The 16,090-nt window shown below is 41.0% G+C and overlaps 1 protein-coding gene and 2 non-coding genes across 3 annotated transcripts in view; 2 read left to right on the plus strand and 1 right to left on the minus strand.

The window, feature by feature from the left end:
* Nucleotides 1-16,090, plus strand: part of LOC126184505 (uncharacterized) — a 240,571-nt gene that overhangs the window by 57,951 nt on the left and 166,530 nt on the right. The window lies entirely within an intron of this gene.
* On the minus strand, nt 10,422-10,495 carry Trnas-cga (transfer RNA serine (anticodon CGA)). The gene has a single exon. It is a non-coding gene; the product is annotated as a tRNA-Ser (tRNA).
* Trnas-cga (transfer RNA serine (anticodon CGA)) lies at nt 10,749-10,822 on the plus strand. Its single transcript has one exon. It is a non-coding gene; the product is annotated as a tRNA-Ser (tRNA).

Genomic DNA, 16,090 nt, shown 5'->3' on the forward strand with positions numbered 1-16,090 from the left:
CTTATGTTACAAGCAGCGGGGGTGTTATTGAATTATTGTGTGCAGACAAAGAAACCGTGGTGAACATCCGTAAACGTTTGTGTGCAGTCTACGGCGATGCTGCAGTTGATAGGAGCACAGTTGGGCGATGGGTAAAGAAAGTTACAGCCTCAGGAAATGCAGAAACAGAGCTCCACGATTAGCCACGCTCGGAACGTCCTGTCACAGCCACTGCTCCAGACATGCTGAATCGTGCGGATGCCATTATTCGTGCCGACCGGTGCATCACAACTCGACAGTTGGGTCTGCAGTTGTCGGCCAGCATTGGAAGTGCGTCTGCAGTGATCGAGACTCCCGGATATTCAAAGAGGTTCTCACAATGGGTTCCACGAATGCTCACAGCGGACCACAAGATTCAAAGAAAGGCCATTTCATCTCAATTGTTGGAGCATTTTGAGACCGATGGAGAGGCCTTTCTGTCACTGATCGTTATGGGAACGAAATTTGGGTGCACAAAAAGGCAGTCCATGGAGTGGCATCATCCTCATTCACCACAAAAGAAGAAATTCAAGACAACCTCCTCTGTCAGAAAAGTCGTGGTGGCAGTCTTCGGGAATTGTGATGGCGTCATCCTCGTGGATGTGATGCCAAGAGGGTCAACCATCAATTCAGAGGCATACATGAAGACTCTGAATAAACTCAAGAACTGTTTCTGACGCGTTAGATCGGACAAGAATTCAGCATAAATCTTGCTCCAACACGATAATGCACGCCTACACACAAATCTGAGAACCCGGGTACACATCACAAAATTAGGTTGGATATCAATGCCTCATCCAGCCTACATTCCAGACCTGGCATCCTCGGACTTCCGTTTCTTTGGTCCACTTAAAGATTCTCTATGGGAAACACACTTTGAAGGTGACGAGAATGTCAGTCATGCAGTGAAAACACGACTACGCCTACAGGACAAGAGCTCTTACCAGCAGCGAATACATGCTCTTCCACAACGTTGGCGTACGGCCATAGAACGTGATGGAGACTACGTAGAAAAATAGGACTTGATGAAGACATATTGATGTATATTGTCACAAAATTCTGAGTCTTAACAATAAATATGCTCTGAGGAACAAAATGAGGGCATTACTTATTGAACGACCCTCGTACCTACAAAGTTTCCCGTCGTTCTTGGATTAACAAAATTAAGTATTTGGGCAAAGAGTTACTTAGCAAATCATTTATTTATGCAGATGAAACAACAACTACATCTGAAGGCAAAACCTCTGATGACGTGGAGATGAAGCTGATAGCAGTCCTTGCAGATCTCGGCAATTGTTATGATGACAGCCACCTAAGGCCACATCCCAGATAGATGCAGGTCTTAGCGTTTCACCTGAGCAACTGAGAAGCAAGGAGGAAGTTAAATATTATCTGGAAAGGGCAACTACTGTGCTACTACGATACTCCAAAATAAATGGAAGTTATGGTAGATCGTAGGCTCACATTCAAACATCATAGCCAAGAAACAAAGCTAGAAGTATCTGTCTAGAATACCATCGTCCATAAACTTACTGCCACCACCTGGGCTCACAGCCAAATATGCTCCATATATCTGCTCTGGCATTATGCTTCTCTGCAGCAGAATATGCAGCAACAGACAGGTGAAATTCCACATATGCAAAAAAGATGGATATGACGTTGAATGAGACTGGATGCACTGTGAATGGCTGCCTGCCACCAGCTCCTAGCATCAAACTTTATCAAATTATGGGTACACCGTCACCTGACAGCGCAGAATTGGAGAAAAAGGAGTAGGAAATCGATCGCAGACACAACCTGTTCGGATATGAACCACAAAAACCTTGGTTAAGGTCAAGGAGGAGTTTCATTCACACAGCAGCAATTCCATCAACACCTGGAACTCGCTGAACAGAGCTATGGGGAAATTCTTTAACAGAGAGGTTTGGGGGGAAGATGAATGAGGAACCTGATACAGGCTTTCATCTGGCATATGTGAAATGGAAGGCACTAAACCGATTAACGACACGAGTGTCACGATACAAGGAGAACCTCAGGAGTTGGACCTTCAGAACAGAAGGTGAATCCTGGGAGTGTGGTGACTTGCAGGACCCAACATCTCCTGGACTGCAGAAACCTGCCCAGTCCTCACACCACAGAACATCTTGATGCAGGAAGTGATAAGGCCATAAACACAACGGTATTCTTCATTTTACAGTCCATCTAACAGAAAATTGGTTTTGCCTGGCAGAATTTCGTTATTATTTTTATTATTTTGTGTTATCTACTTCCAGGACACAATAAATTAGTAAATAAATAAATGGGATCTGAGAATAAATTAGCCCAGAGAATAAGAGAATTGCGTTTGCCATCTGTCAGAATCAATATTAGTGATTTTATAAATTATATGGGAAACATAGAAAGCGTCAGGTGGACAGGTGATGGATACATAGGACATTCTGATACTATGTACACTTCCAGAGTGAGACTACCAAGTAAATAGACTGATTAGTGCAGGTTCTGGGAGGAATAATGCCAATCTCACAGCAAGATGGGTAACAAGTGGCCCTATTGAACATATAGCTAATTGAAGGAATCAAAATGATAGGTGTATGGCGAGCAATAATTATGGAAATGTCCAGGAAACTGAATGTTGCTCCAGTAGGGGCTCACATTTGGACGAGATCTGTTAAGAAGCCACCAGTGAATCAGTTTAATCGAACAAAAATAGCAACAGAATTAATAAAAGAAGATAAAGGAAAAGTAGAACATAAAGCACATCTAATGTTTAAGTTAAAGTCTTACAAGAAAAGGTTCTAGGGAAAACTGTAAGTATTAAAAAAATTGAAGTGCATTACATTGTGACCAAATATGGAAATAAAAAACAGCTAACTAAAAAGGCATTGGGGGAGAGTGATGCTGACACAAGTAGCAGTATTAGTAGTAATGAGACTAATGAAGGTTTAAGTAACAAGAAAGACGATGAAGATGTAGAAGAAATATTTGAATTTGTATACAATATCGTTGAGATTATTTTGAGTAGAAAAAAATAAGTGATATAAGTAATAAGGGTAAATATGATAAGGAAATAGGAGGGAGTGAGAAAAAATGGATGAGGAATAAAATAATGCTATGTATCATTAAAGTGTTAAGGTGGGTGATAATTTTGATGATCAAAATGGTAGTTTTTCCAGAGAAAAAATTAATGGGGATTTGTTACATGAGGAAGGTAAGTTATTGAATGGTAAGAAAGTATATCAACGTATGGTTTTGGAAAATCTACGAGATATTACAGTTGCATGTTCGTTAGACAGTGGGAATGATTTGAACAAAATATCAGAAATATGGTACAAGTCATTTAAGAATATAGAAGGTGTCTTAGTATTTCCCCTTTCAGGAATCAGAATAATAGGAGTCACAGGAAAAATATCAAAAAGTATTAAACAGGAAGTGCTATTAACTATGGAACTGAAGTGGAATGTAAATTTTTAGGAATTACAGATTTGAGTATAGAATTAATATTGGGAGCAGAATTTTTGTGTATATAGAATGTTGAAAACGATTTTGTTGCAGCAAAATTTAGTTTTATATATTACGAAAATTTAAATGATGTAACCTTTCTAGAGGAAGTGTCTGTGGAGGAACATGATGAATTAGATTTGCTTTTGCTTTTAGGTATTTAGCTGCAGGGAGGGAACTATGGAATTCGATGAGAAAAGCATGGAAGTAGAAGTAAAAGAAAAGATTGAAAGTATATCATACAGAGAAAGAGAGGAATCAGAGGAAATTGTCATGCAGGATATTAATGTTTTTTTCTGACAAACCAGATATTGTGAAGGATATTGAATGTACACTAAAACTGAAACCCTATAAACCTTTCTCCATTAAACCATGTGCTATTCAAGTTTAAAAAAAGGCGACTATACGAAAGAAATTCATAAGATGCCGAAATGGAGGATAAATGAAAGATCTAACAACGACCCATTAATAGTTGGAGAAATGAATGGGGTTGCCAGAGTGGTGATGGAAGCTAGAAAATTAAATGAAGTGGTGCTAAGGGAAAGAGCAGGCCTGCCAACATCGCTGAGATTTTACAAACATTTCATGATTCTAAATTTTTCACTTCTTGTGATGTAAACTGTAGTTACTGGAACATCAGTCTAACTAAAGAATCCAGACCTCATACAGCATTTGTAGACAAAAAATTATCATCAGGACAGTGTGGTTCTAATTGAGTTAAATTTTTCTGTTTATGTTTTTATTAGAGCTATTGACAAAATTTTGGGAAATGAATTACTCAGTAAAGTAACGGTGCACATATGTGACATTTTGATTTTTAATTATGATTGGTACGATCACTGTAAGACTTTAAATGAAGTACTAATAGCAGTTCAGACTGGGAGAATGAAACACAAATTAAATACATCAGAATTGAGAAAAAAATTAATTTCTTCACCACACAATTAATGAATAGGGGATATAACCTGACCCAAGAAAATTAAAAGCAAAAACGAGTATAAGGCAGTGTTTGGGATATTTTGATATTATAGGAAATTTGTGACTGACCAACCTTTTAACCCTCCATGTCTGAGTAATTTGTTAAAGAAAATTTGTTTGTGAAACTGAAATTTGAAAAGTTAACAAATCAACAGCCCATTGTAGTACCATCTAGATTTTCTTTGCCTTTTTGTATAAATACTAATTCAAGTTATTGGGGTTTTGAGGTTGAAATATTTCAAATAGCCGAAACAGGTAAAGGTGTGGGCCACAAAACAATTCCCTGTGCCAGCAGCACTTTATGTGAACATGAGAAACACTATTACATATCGGATTTGGGAGCATTTGCAACACTATATGTGTTTCAAAATTTCAAAAGGTATTTGTTAGGCCATAAAGTAATAGTATACAAATATCACAAAGCTTTAAGTTTTCTACAACAATGTAGATAAATATAGAGACTGACTAGATGGGCAATGTTTTTGCAACAATTTGACCTGGAAATAAAATACATGAAAGGGAAAGTCAATGTAAAAGAAAATTTTTATCCAAACCCCCAGTCGGGAAAAGGAATAATAATGGTCAGGCATGAATGGGGGACAGGTAAGATTGTTTTATTTATAATAGTTGAAGGATGGGAAATTAAACAGAAGAATCTGTAAATTACATTACATTACATCATTCATAAGGGTTTATTGTTCAGAAGGATATCCTTAGAATAGCTAGACTGGAATCTATGTTTCCATGAACAGCATGTAGATACACTAATCCATTATTTACATGTAAGCTTTTAGTATTATGGGACTACAAAATAATAACTAAAATACTGGAAACAGTAATATTTAATAATTTGTGGAGAAGGGTCAAGAAAAGATTAGTTGGATGTGATAAAAGTCAGTTGTTGTTGTTGTTGTTGTTGTGGTCTTCAGTCCTCAGACTGATTTGATGCAGCTCTCCATGCTACTCTATCCTGTGCAAGCTTCTTCATCTCCCAGTACTTACTGAAACCTACATCCTTCTGAATCTGCTTGGTGTATTCATCTCTTGGTCTTCCTCTACAATTTTTACCCTCCACGCTGCCCTCCAATACTAAATTGGTGATCCCTTGATGCCTCAGAACATGTCCTACCAACCGATCCCTTCTTCTAGTCAAGTTGTGCCACAAACTTCTCCCCAATCCCATTCAACACCTCCTCATTAGTTATGTAATCTACCCATCTAATCTTCAGCATTCTTCTGTAGCACCACATTTCGAAAGCTTGTATTCTCTTCTTGTCTAAACTATTAATCGTCCATGTTTCACTTCCATACATGGCTACACTCCATACAAATACTTTCAGAAACGACTTCCTGACACTTAAATCTATACTCGATGTTAACAAATTTCTCTTCTTCAGAAACGCTTTCCTTGCCATTGCCAGTCTACATTTCATATCCTCTCTGCTTCGACCATCATCAGTTACTTTGCTCCCCAAATAGCAAAATTCCTTTACTACTTTAAGTGTCTCATTTCCTAATCTAATACACTCAACATCACCCAACTTAATTCGACTACATTCCATTATCCTCGTTTTGCTTTTGTCGATGTTCAACTGCTCTTCCAAGTCCTTTGCTGTCTCTGACAGAATTACAATGTCATCGGCGAACCTCAAAGTTTTTATTTCTTGTCCATGGATTTTAATACCTACTCCGAATTTTTCTTTTGTTTCCTTCGCTGCTTGCTCAATATACAGATTGAATAACATCGGCGAGAGGCTACAACCCTGTCTCACTCCCTTCCCAACCACTGCTTCCCTTTCATGCCCCTCAACTCTTATAACTGCCATTTGATTTCTATACAAATTGTAAATAGCCTTTCGCTGCCTATATTTTACCCCTGCCACCTTCAGAATTTGAAAGAGAGTATTCCAGTCAACATTGTCAAAAGCTTTATCTAAGTCTACAAATGCTAGAAACGTAGGTTTGCCTTTCCTTAATCTTTCTTCTAAGATAAGTGGTAAGGTCAGTATTGCTTCACGTGTTCCAGTATTTCTACGGAATCCAAACTGATCTTCCCCGAGGTCGGCTTCTACTAGTTTTTCCATTCGTCTGTAAAGAATTCGTGTTAGTATTTTGAAGTTGTGGCTTATTAAACTGATTGTTCGGTAATTTTCACATCTGTCAACACCTGCTTTCTTTGTGATAGGAATTATTATATTCTTCTTGAAGTCTGAGGGTATTTCACCTGTTTCATACATCTTGCTCACCAGATGGTAGAGTTTTGTCATGACTGGCTCTCCCAAGGCCGTCAGTAGTTCCAATGGAATGTTGTCTACTCCGGGGGCCTTGTTTCGACTCAGGTCTTTCAGTGCTCTGTCAAACTCTTCATGCAGTATCGTATCTCCCATTTCATCTTCATCTACATCCTCTTCCATTTCCATAATATTGTCCTCAAGTACATCACCCTTGTATAGACCCTCTATATACTCCTTCCACCTTTCTGCTTTCCCTTCTTTGCTTAGAACTGGGTTTCCATCTGAGCTCTTGATATTCATACAAGTGGTTCTCTTTTCTCCAAAGGTCTCTTTACTTTTCCTGTAGGCAGTATCTATCTTACCCCTAGTGAAACAAGTCTCTACATCCTTACATTTGTCCTCTAGCCATCCCTGCTTAGCCATTTTGCACTTCCTGTCCATCTCATTTTTGAGACGTTTGTATTCCTTTTTGCCTGCTTCATTTACTGCATTTTTATAATTTCTCCTTTCATCAGTTAAATTCAACATTTCTTCTGTTAGCCAAGGATTTCTACTAGCCCTCGTCTTTTTACCTACTTGATCCTTTGCTGCCTTCACTACTTCATTCCTCAAAGCTACCCATTCTTCTTCTACTGTATTTCTTTCCCCTATTCCTGCCATTTGTTCCCTTACGCTCTCCCTGAAACTCTGTACAACCTCTGGTTTAGTCAGTTTATCCAGGTCCCATCTCCTTAAATTCCCACCTTTTTGCAGTTTCTTCAGTTTTAATCTACAGTTCATAACCAATAGATTGTGGTCAGAGTCCACATCTGCCCTTGAAAATGTCTTGCAATTCAAAATCTGGTTCCTAAATCTCTGTCTTACCATTATATAATCTATCTGAAATCTGTCAGTATCTCCAGGCTTCTTCCACGTATACAACCTTCTTTTATGATTCTTGAACCAAGTGTTAGCTATGGTTAAGTTGCGCTCTGTGCAAAATTCTACCAGGTGGCTTCCTCTTCCATTTCTTACCAAAAAAATGGCTCTGAGCACTATGGGACTCAACTGCCGAGGTCATTAGTCCCCTAGAACTTAGAACTAGTTAAACCTAACTAACCTAAGAACATCACAAACATCCATGCCCGAGGCAGGATTCGAACCTGCGACCGTAGCGGTCTTGCGGTTCCAGACTGCAGCGCCTTTAACCGCACGGCCACTTCGGCCGGCCATTTCTTACCCCCAATCCATATTCACCTACTATGTTTCCTTCTCTCCCTTTTTCGTACTACCGAATTCCAGTCACCCATGACTAATAAATTTTCGTCTCCCTTCACTATCTGAATAATTTCTTTTATTTCATCATACATTTCTTCAATTTCTTCTTCATCTGCAGAGCTAGTTGGCATATAAACTTGTACTACTGTAGTAGGCATGGACTTCGTGTCTATCTTGGCCACAATAATGCGTTCACTATGCTGTTTGTAGTAGCTTACCTGCACTCCTATTTTTTTTTATTCATTATTAAACCTACTCCTGCATTACCCCTATTTGACTTTGTATTTATAACCCTGTATTCGCCTGACAATAAGTCTTGTTCCTCCTGCCACCGAACTTCACTAATTCCCACTATACCTAACTTTAACCTATCCATTTCTCTTTTTACGTTTTCTAACCTACCTGCCCTATTAAGGGATCTGACATTCCACGCTCCGATCTTGAGTGCCATAAAAAGGTTTAATTCATTCTGCCCATTCTAATGGTCCAAAGGAATTAGTTGCAGTAGATTTATTGGGACTATTATCTACTTCTGCTGGTAGGTGTAACCATAGTTTTGTAGTACTAGATGCCTTTTCAAAAGACGCTGACGGAAAAAGGAAGCAGCACCGCAAATTAATTAACGTAAAGTAATGAAATTTCGGGAATAAATTTGTCTAAGTAACATTTTTAAGTGATTAACACTGGAAGATCACAGGTTAAAGTAAGTGCGAGATAAGCCATTGAAAATGTGAAATGCTGGTACACTAATAACCGGTGCAACCGCTAGAATGTTGAATGCAAGCATGAAAACGTGCATGCATTGCGTTGCGCAGGTGCCAGATGTCAGTTTGTGGGATAGAATTCCATGCCTGTTGAACTTGGTCAGCCAATACAAAGACGGTCCATGTGGTTTTTGGGTACTCTGGAGGTGTCGTCCGACGTTGTTCCATATGTGTTCGACTGGAGACAGATGTGGTGACCGAGCAGGCCAAGGCAACGTGTCGACACTCCGTAGAGTATGTTGGCTTATGATAAAGGCACGTGGGTGAGCAGTATCCTGTTGGAAAACGCCTCCTGGAATTCTGTTCATGAATTGCAGCACGCCAGGTCGAATCACTAGACTAACGCACAAATTTGCAGTCAGAGTGCGTGGGATAACTGCGAGAGTGCTGCTGCTGTCATACGAAATCGCACCATGGACCACTGCAGGTGTAGGTCCAGTGTGCTAGGCTGCAGACAAGTTGGTTGCAAGCACTCACGTTGCCTCCTTCTAACAAATCACGTCCATCGTTGGTACCGAAGCAGAAGTGGCTTTCATCAGAAAACACAGCAGATCTTCATTCCACCCACTAGTGATCTCTCACTTGACACCACTGAAGTCGCAAGTGTCGATGGTGCGTGGTGCAGGGCGTCTGGCTTGGAACTGTCCTTGAAGTAACCGATTTGTAACAGTTATTTGTGTCCGTTTGGTGCCAACTGCTGCTCAAATTGCTGCTGCAGATGTAGTACAATGCGCCACAGCCATATGCGAAACACGATGGTCTTCTCTATCTGTAGTGCCACATGACCGCCTGGCGCCCGGTTTACTTGCAACCGTTCATTCTAGTGACCACCATTACCAGCAATCATGTACAGTGGCTACATTCCTGTCACGTCTTCCTGCAGTATCTCAGCTTCTCGTAGCCCTCTTGCACGAACCCGTTCAAAATCAGTGAGGTGTTGATAATGTCGTCTTTGTCGTCTTAAAGGCATTCTTGCCCCTTCGATAAATCACAATGTACAGTCTCAAAGGTAACTAACGCTCACGACCGTTACAGTGTGTATTTAAAGAAACCGTGATTTGTACCCTCAAAGTGGCGCTACTAGCGCCTCTCTTATGCGACTGGCGCGAATTTTCAATAGATATCATATTTCAGATATAGAAACATGCCTGCCAGTTTTGTTTATATCGCACGGCTCCTTCTAGGTGTTGATTTTTTTCTGCCAGTATATGTAACGCTTTACTCAATAAAAAAAGTCAACACAAAATTTATAGTAGAAAAATTAGAAAAAGATTTTCACAATGTGGCGGTGCAAAAATCTCTATTGACAAATAATCCTCAGTACATTTCTGAACGATTCATACATTGTATAGGAATATAGAAAATCAATCATACACTGAAGAACCAAAGAAACTGGTACAACTGCCTAATATCGTGTGCCTCCGTCCCCCCCCCCCCCCCCCCAACACGCAACACGCAACACGCAACACGCAGAAGTGCCGAAACACGATGTAGCATGGACTCGACTAATGTCTGAAGTAGTGCTGGAGAGAACTGACACCATGAATCCTGCAGGGCTGTTCATAAATTCGTAAGATCAGCAATGTCAGAGATTCTATGTTTTGAGAATGAGATTTTCACTCAGCAGTGGAGTGTGCGCTGATATGAAACTTCCTGGCAGATTAGAACTGTGTGCACCGACCGAGACTCGAACTCGGGACCTTTGCCTTTCGCGGGCAAGTGCTCTACCATCTGAGCTACCGAAGCACGACTCACGCCCGGTCCTCACAGCTTTACTTCTGCCAGTATCTCGTCTCCTACCTTCCAAACTTTACAGAAGCTTGCGGAAATAGCACTCCTGAAAGAAAGGATATTGCGGAGACATGGCTTAGCCACAGCCTGGGGGATGTTTCCAGAATGAGATTTTCACTCTGCAGCGGAGTGTGCGCTGATATGAAACTTCCTGGCAGGAGACAAGGTACTGGCAGAAGTAAAGCTGTGAGGACCGGGCGTGAGTCGTGCTTCGGTAGCTCAGATGGTAGAGCACTTGCCCGCGAAAGGCAAAGGTCCCGAGTTCGAGTCTCGGTCGGTGCACACAGTTTTAATCTGCCAGGAAGTTTCATTCTATATTTTACCGGATTCCTGATATTCACAGTACACTCATGAAAATTGTGGTACCAGCAAATCCCAACTTCATCGCTACCCCGAAGATGTTGTGTCCCGTCGCTCGTGCGCCGATGATAACATCACGTTCAAAGTCACTTAAATCTCGATAACTTGCAATTGTAGCAGCAGTAACGGATCTAACAACTGCGCCAGACACTTGTTGTCTTATATAGGGATTGCCGACCGCAGTGCCGTATTCTGCCTCTGTACTTGAATACCAATGCCCATACCAATTTCTTTGGCGCTTCAGTGTATAAATATTTCGACTTGCTTTCCTCAAAGAGTATGAGTGAAAGCGCATAGAACGAGATTAATAGGCTATGTCATATCTATTATAGCAAGAAACCTACTGCTTGGGTCAGTCATATACACTCCTGGAAATGGAAAAAAGAACACATTGACACCGGTGTGTCAGACCCACCATACTTGCTCCGGAAACTGCGAGAGGGCTGTACAAGCAATGATCACACGCACGGCACAGCGGACACACCAGGAACTGCGGTGTTGGCCGTCGAATGGCGCTAGCTGCGCAGCATTTGTGCACCGTCGCCGTCAGTGTCAGCCAGTTTGCCGTGGCATACGGAGCTCCATCGCAGTTTTTAACACTGGTAGCATGCCGCGACAGTGTGGACGTGAACCGTATGTGCAGTTGACGGACTTTGAGCGAGGGCGTATAGTGGGCATGCGGGAGGCCGGGTGGACGTACCGCCGAATTGCTCAACACGTGGGGCGTGAGGTCTCCACAGTACATCGATGTTGTCGCCAGTGGTCGGCGGAAGGTGCACGTGCCCGTCGACCTGGGACCGGACCGCAGCGACGCACGGATGCACGCCAAGACCGTAGGATCCTACGCAGTGCCGTAGGGGACCGCACCGCCACTTCCCAGCAAATTAGGGACACTGTTGCTCCTGGGGTATCGGCGAGGACCATTCGCAACCGTCTCCATGAAGCTGGGCTACGGTCCCGCACACCGTTAGGCCGTCTTCCGCTCACGCCCCAACATCGTGCAGCCCGCCTCCAGTGGTGTCACGACAGGCGTGAATGGAGGGACGAATGGAGACGTGTCGTCTTCAGCGATGAGAGTCGCTTCTGCCTTGGTGCCAATGATGGTCGTATGCGTGTTTGGCGCCGTGCAGGTGAGCGCCAGAATCAGGACTGCATACGACCGAGGCACACAGGGCCAACACCCGGCATCATGGTGTGGGGAGCGATCTCCTACACTGGCTGTACAACACTGGTGATCGTCGAGGGGACACTGAATAGTGCACGGTACATCCAAACCGTCATCGAACCCATCGTTCTACCATTCCTAGACCGGCAAGGGAACTTGCTGTTCCAACAGGACAATGCACGTCCGCATGTATCCCGTGCCACCCAACGTGCTCTAGAAGGTGTAAGTCAACTACCCTGGCCAGCAAGATCTCCGGATCTGTCCCCCATTGAGCATGTTTGGGACTGGATGAAGCGTCGTCTCACGCGGTCTGCACGTCCAGCACGAACGCTGGTCCAACTGAGGCGCCAGGTGGAAATGGCATGGCAAGCCGTTCCACAGGACTACATCCAGCATCTCTACGATCGTCTCCATGGGAGAATAGCAGCCTGCATTGCTGCGAAAGGTGGATATACACTGTACTAGTGCCGACATTGTGCATGCTCTGTTGCCTGTGTCTATGTGCCTGTGGTTCTGTCAGTGTGATCATGTGATGTATCTGACCCCAGGAATGTGTCAATAAAGTTTCCCCTTCCTGGGACAATGAATTCACGGTGTTCTTATTTCAATTTCCAGGAGTGTATTAAATTTTGAAAATACAGTAAATATCTTTTGGAATGAATCTACTAGTGTTACTTGTTGTGAAATAATATTTGAGCATAATCTGACTAACGTTATTGGGGAAGAAATGGAGTTTCCAACTTTAGGTGAGACATCTCAGGATGAAAAGATTAGAACGGCAAAAGAAATGATGAAAAAAGGATTAAGGGAAGGAAAAGGAGGCATGATAGTAGGGTGAAACCAACTAATTTTAAAATAGGTGTTTCGTACTGATCACAGTAAATTAGATGTCCTGTAGACTAAAGGAAGAGATGAATAAATTTCTACACATATATCATAGTCCATTTAAACTTGCAGGAACTACCCATGAAAATGCTTATGAACTGGCATATCCAAAATCCAAATCAATATTTGATCTAAATAACATCACTGGTTTAAAACTGTGTTGTGTGTGAAATACTTATAAATGAAAAAAGACAGTATAGCGCATGTGAATTTGGAAAAAACTGATTTTGTGAAGAGAATGAAATATATTTTAGAAGTAAATGATATAGAACAGATAGGGGGTTCACCGCTCTTCAGCAAACAGAATATTTGGCGAATAGTGCCATCCCTGCTGGGTGATTCCTATTTCCTTTCTGGTATCACTCTCTTCTCCAACTAGTGTATCAATAGATTGTAAGAAAAACGTAATCATCTTCTACTATCTTGAATTTATATGTAATCAAGTGTTTATTTTAGTAATTGTATTTTTCTATGCAAATGAATACTAATATTATCAAAAGGGATGGACGCCAATGCTATGTCAAATTAAAACTGGTGCAAATGTCTTATATTATCCTTGGATTTATTATTAATAAGGATCTGTGTGAAGTAACAAATCTTTAACAGCTTAAAATAACATAGAATTAGAAGTAAGACAAAAATGTAAAAGAATGTGATATTTGTTCAAGGACACTATTGAAAAACTAAAAAAAAAAATTATTATGTAAATCTAATAGAAACGTATGCATCTGCAATAAAGGAAAGGTTTCAGATACATTCAGTACCATTTGTTGTCAATATGCAAGAATCTTGCTAAACTAATTTGATCAACTGACAAGTTGTTCAATAATCTTCAAGGAAGCACCTTTTCAGTAAAAATATGTCACGCTATTCCACTTCAGACCATAGAAAGTTTAAATAAACAAGTAATGTTGCATAAAGTAATGTTTATTGAGAAAAAAGTTTGTCTTGATATTGCCCTTTGCGCTTGAGAGATGAGAAATGTGTTCTTTAAGGTGAAGTAATTAACCAGTATTTTGTCTGTTTAAGAAATACAGTTTTGTTCGTAATGTTGCAGTTTGTTGCTGTGGAATGTTTTTCCTTAGAGTCACTTTTTGAATGAGACTGATCAGGGATTTATTGTTTAATGTTGGAATAATAAATTGATAATGGAGTAAAGAATCGATTAAATACGTTGAGCCATATGAAGTATCGAAGTAATAATCAATATATACAGCGGTGATGTTAATAAACTTAGGATGAGAAACTTGGGAAGCATTATGTAAAGCAGCAGCTGACTTTTTGGTAGTTTATTTTGCAAATTCACTATATAATTAACATGATTGTAAGAAAAGAATTTAATGAGATACGACTGTATGTAAGAGAATATGTTTCGCTATAAAATGCATCTGTATGGATCGAGGCACTTTGACACTTTGGGTAGAAAGTTGAATGAAACTCTAATTTGTCTAACAGCTTATTAAATATATTCTGCAACAAATTTGCAGGATAGTATTATACTTACCTACTCTATGACGTAACTCTGTCTGTTATGTTTTTCTACTGACAACTTCAAGTGGTAACATCTTATGAGGAACATCTTGGCGATTAATCACTTCAAACAAATAAAATGAATGTATAAAGAGCTGATAGGAATAGAAAACAGGAGTGCTACAGTTTTTGAACATGTAGAAATTGAGAATTTAAGAAATTTGCTTTAATTTCAAAATAATTTGAATCTTAAAAAAGAAAGAGAGATTGCATCCACTTTATGTATTTAATATTTTGTTTATATGGTACTTCAATATGTACACTGATATGCAAAATTTAAGGACGGAAGTAACTTTTGCACGATTCTACCATACATAGAGCATAGAATGTAACTGAAAGAAATACGCAATGAGACGACCAGAATTCACTCTTTCATTCAAAGTCAATAACTTCACTGAAGTCACCATTACTTACATCGATGACCCAAAACATTATGACCACCTGATTAATAGCCTGTTTGTCCTTCTTTGGAACAAAATACGTCACTGATTCGGCGTACCGGGGATCTGACAATTTGTTGGTAGTTTTGTGGAGGTATGTGGTTTTAAATATCTACGTACAGGTCATGAATTCCGCTGATTTGCTTACGCGGTAATGGCGCTCATAGCGACCCAGGTGGGTTCCACAGGATTTACATAAGCCGAATTTGGTCATCGAGACTTCAACGTCAGTCAACTGTAATGTTCCTCAAACCATTGTAGCACGGTACTGGCTCCGAGTCACAGACAATTATACTGCTGAAAGATTACGTCGCTGTCGGATAAGACATCAAGCGTGAAGAGATGCAGGTGGTTCGCAGCTGTCATCGTGTCTTCGATTGCTACCATAGGTCCCATGCAAGCGCAGGGGAATGTCTCCCATAGCATAATACCGTTCCCACCAAACTGCGTCCGTGGTGCGCAGCACGTTTAGAGCGGCCGTTCACCTCGATGACGGCGTTTGTGGAGACGACCATCAACCTACCGTAGCAAAGTCGTCATTCACCCGAAAAGCCGACACGTTTCTATTGATCGACGGTCGAATCCCGATGGACCTGTGTGCCCACTGCAATCGTAATTGACAATGTCGTTGAGTCAACATGTTAACACATAGAGGTGATCTGCTATGGTGCTCCATGTTCAACAATGTGCGATGAACGGTGTGCTGCAAAACACTTGTGCGTGCACCAACATTGTTCTCTTTGGGCTTAGTTGCTACAGATCACCATCTACTCTACTTTACAGAGTAGACAAGCCTCCGAACCCCACGGTCTGTGAAGAGTCTTGGACGTCCAACCATTCAGCGCCTTGTAGTACTTTCACTGTTCTTCTATCTCTTTGTATAGATGCTCACGACAGTAGCACGTGCGCATTCGATCAGTTTCGCCGTTTCCGAGATATTAGTTCACAGGCTCTGCGTAATAATAATCTGCCCTTTTTCAAAGTTACTTAACTCAATGTATTTCCCTATTTGCAGACATATCTTTGCTAGGGTGACCCCTCGTCTGTTTACATACTTTTTTTACCATGTCACGTGCCCGCAACGCCACCAGATGGCATCCAACGTCGCAGTGGGCAGTGGTCATAATGTTTTGGCATATCAATGTACGATGATCCTCTGGACATTACAAA

The sequence above is a fragment of the Schistocerca cancellata genome, chromosome 4 (assembly GCF_023864275.1).
Source record: "Schistocerca cancellata isolate TAMUIC-IGC-003103 chromosome 4, iqSchCanc2.1, whole genome shotgun sequence".
NCBI lineage: Eukaryota > Metazoa > Arthropoda > Insecta > Orthoptera > Acrididae > Schistocerca > Schistocerca cancellata.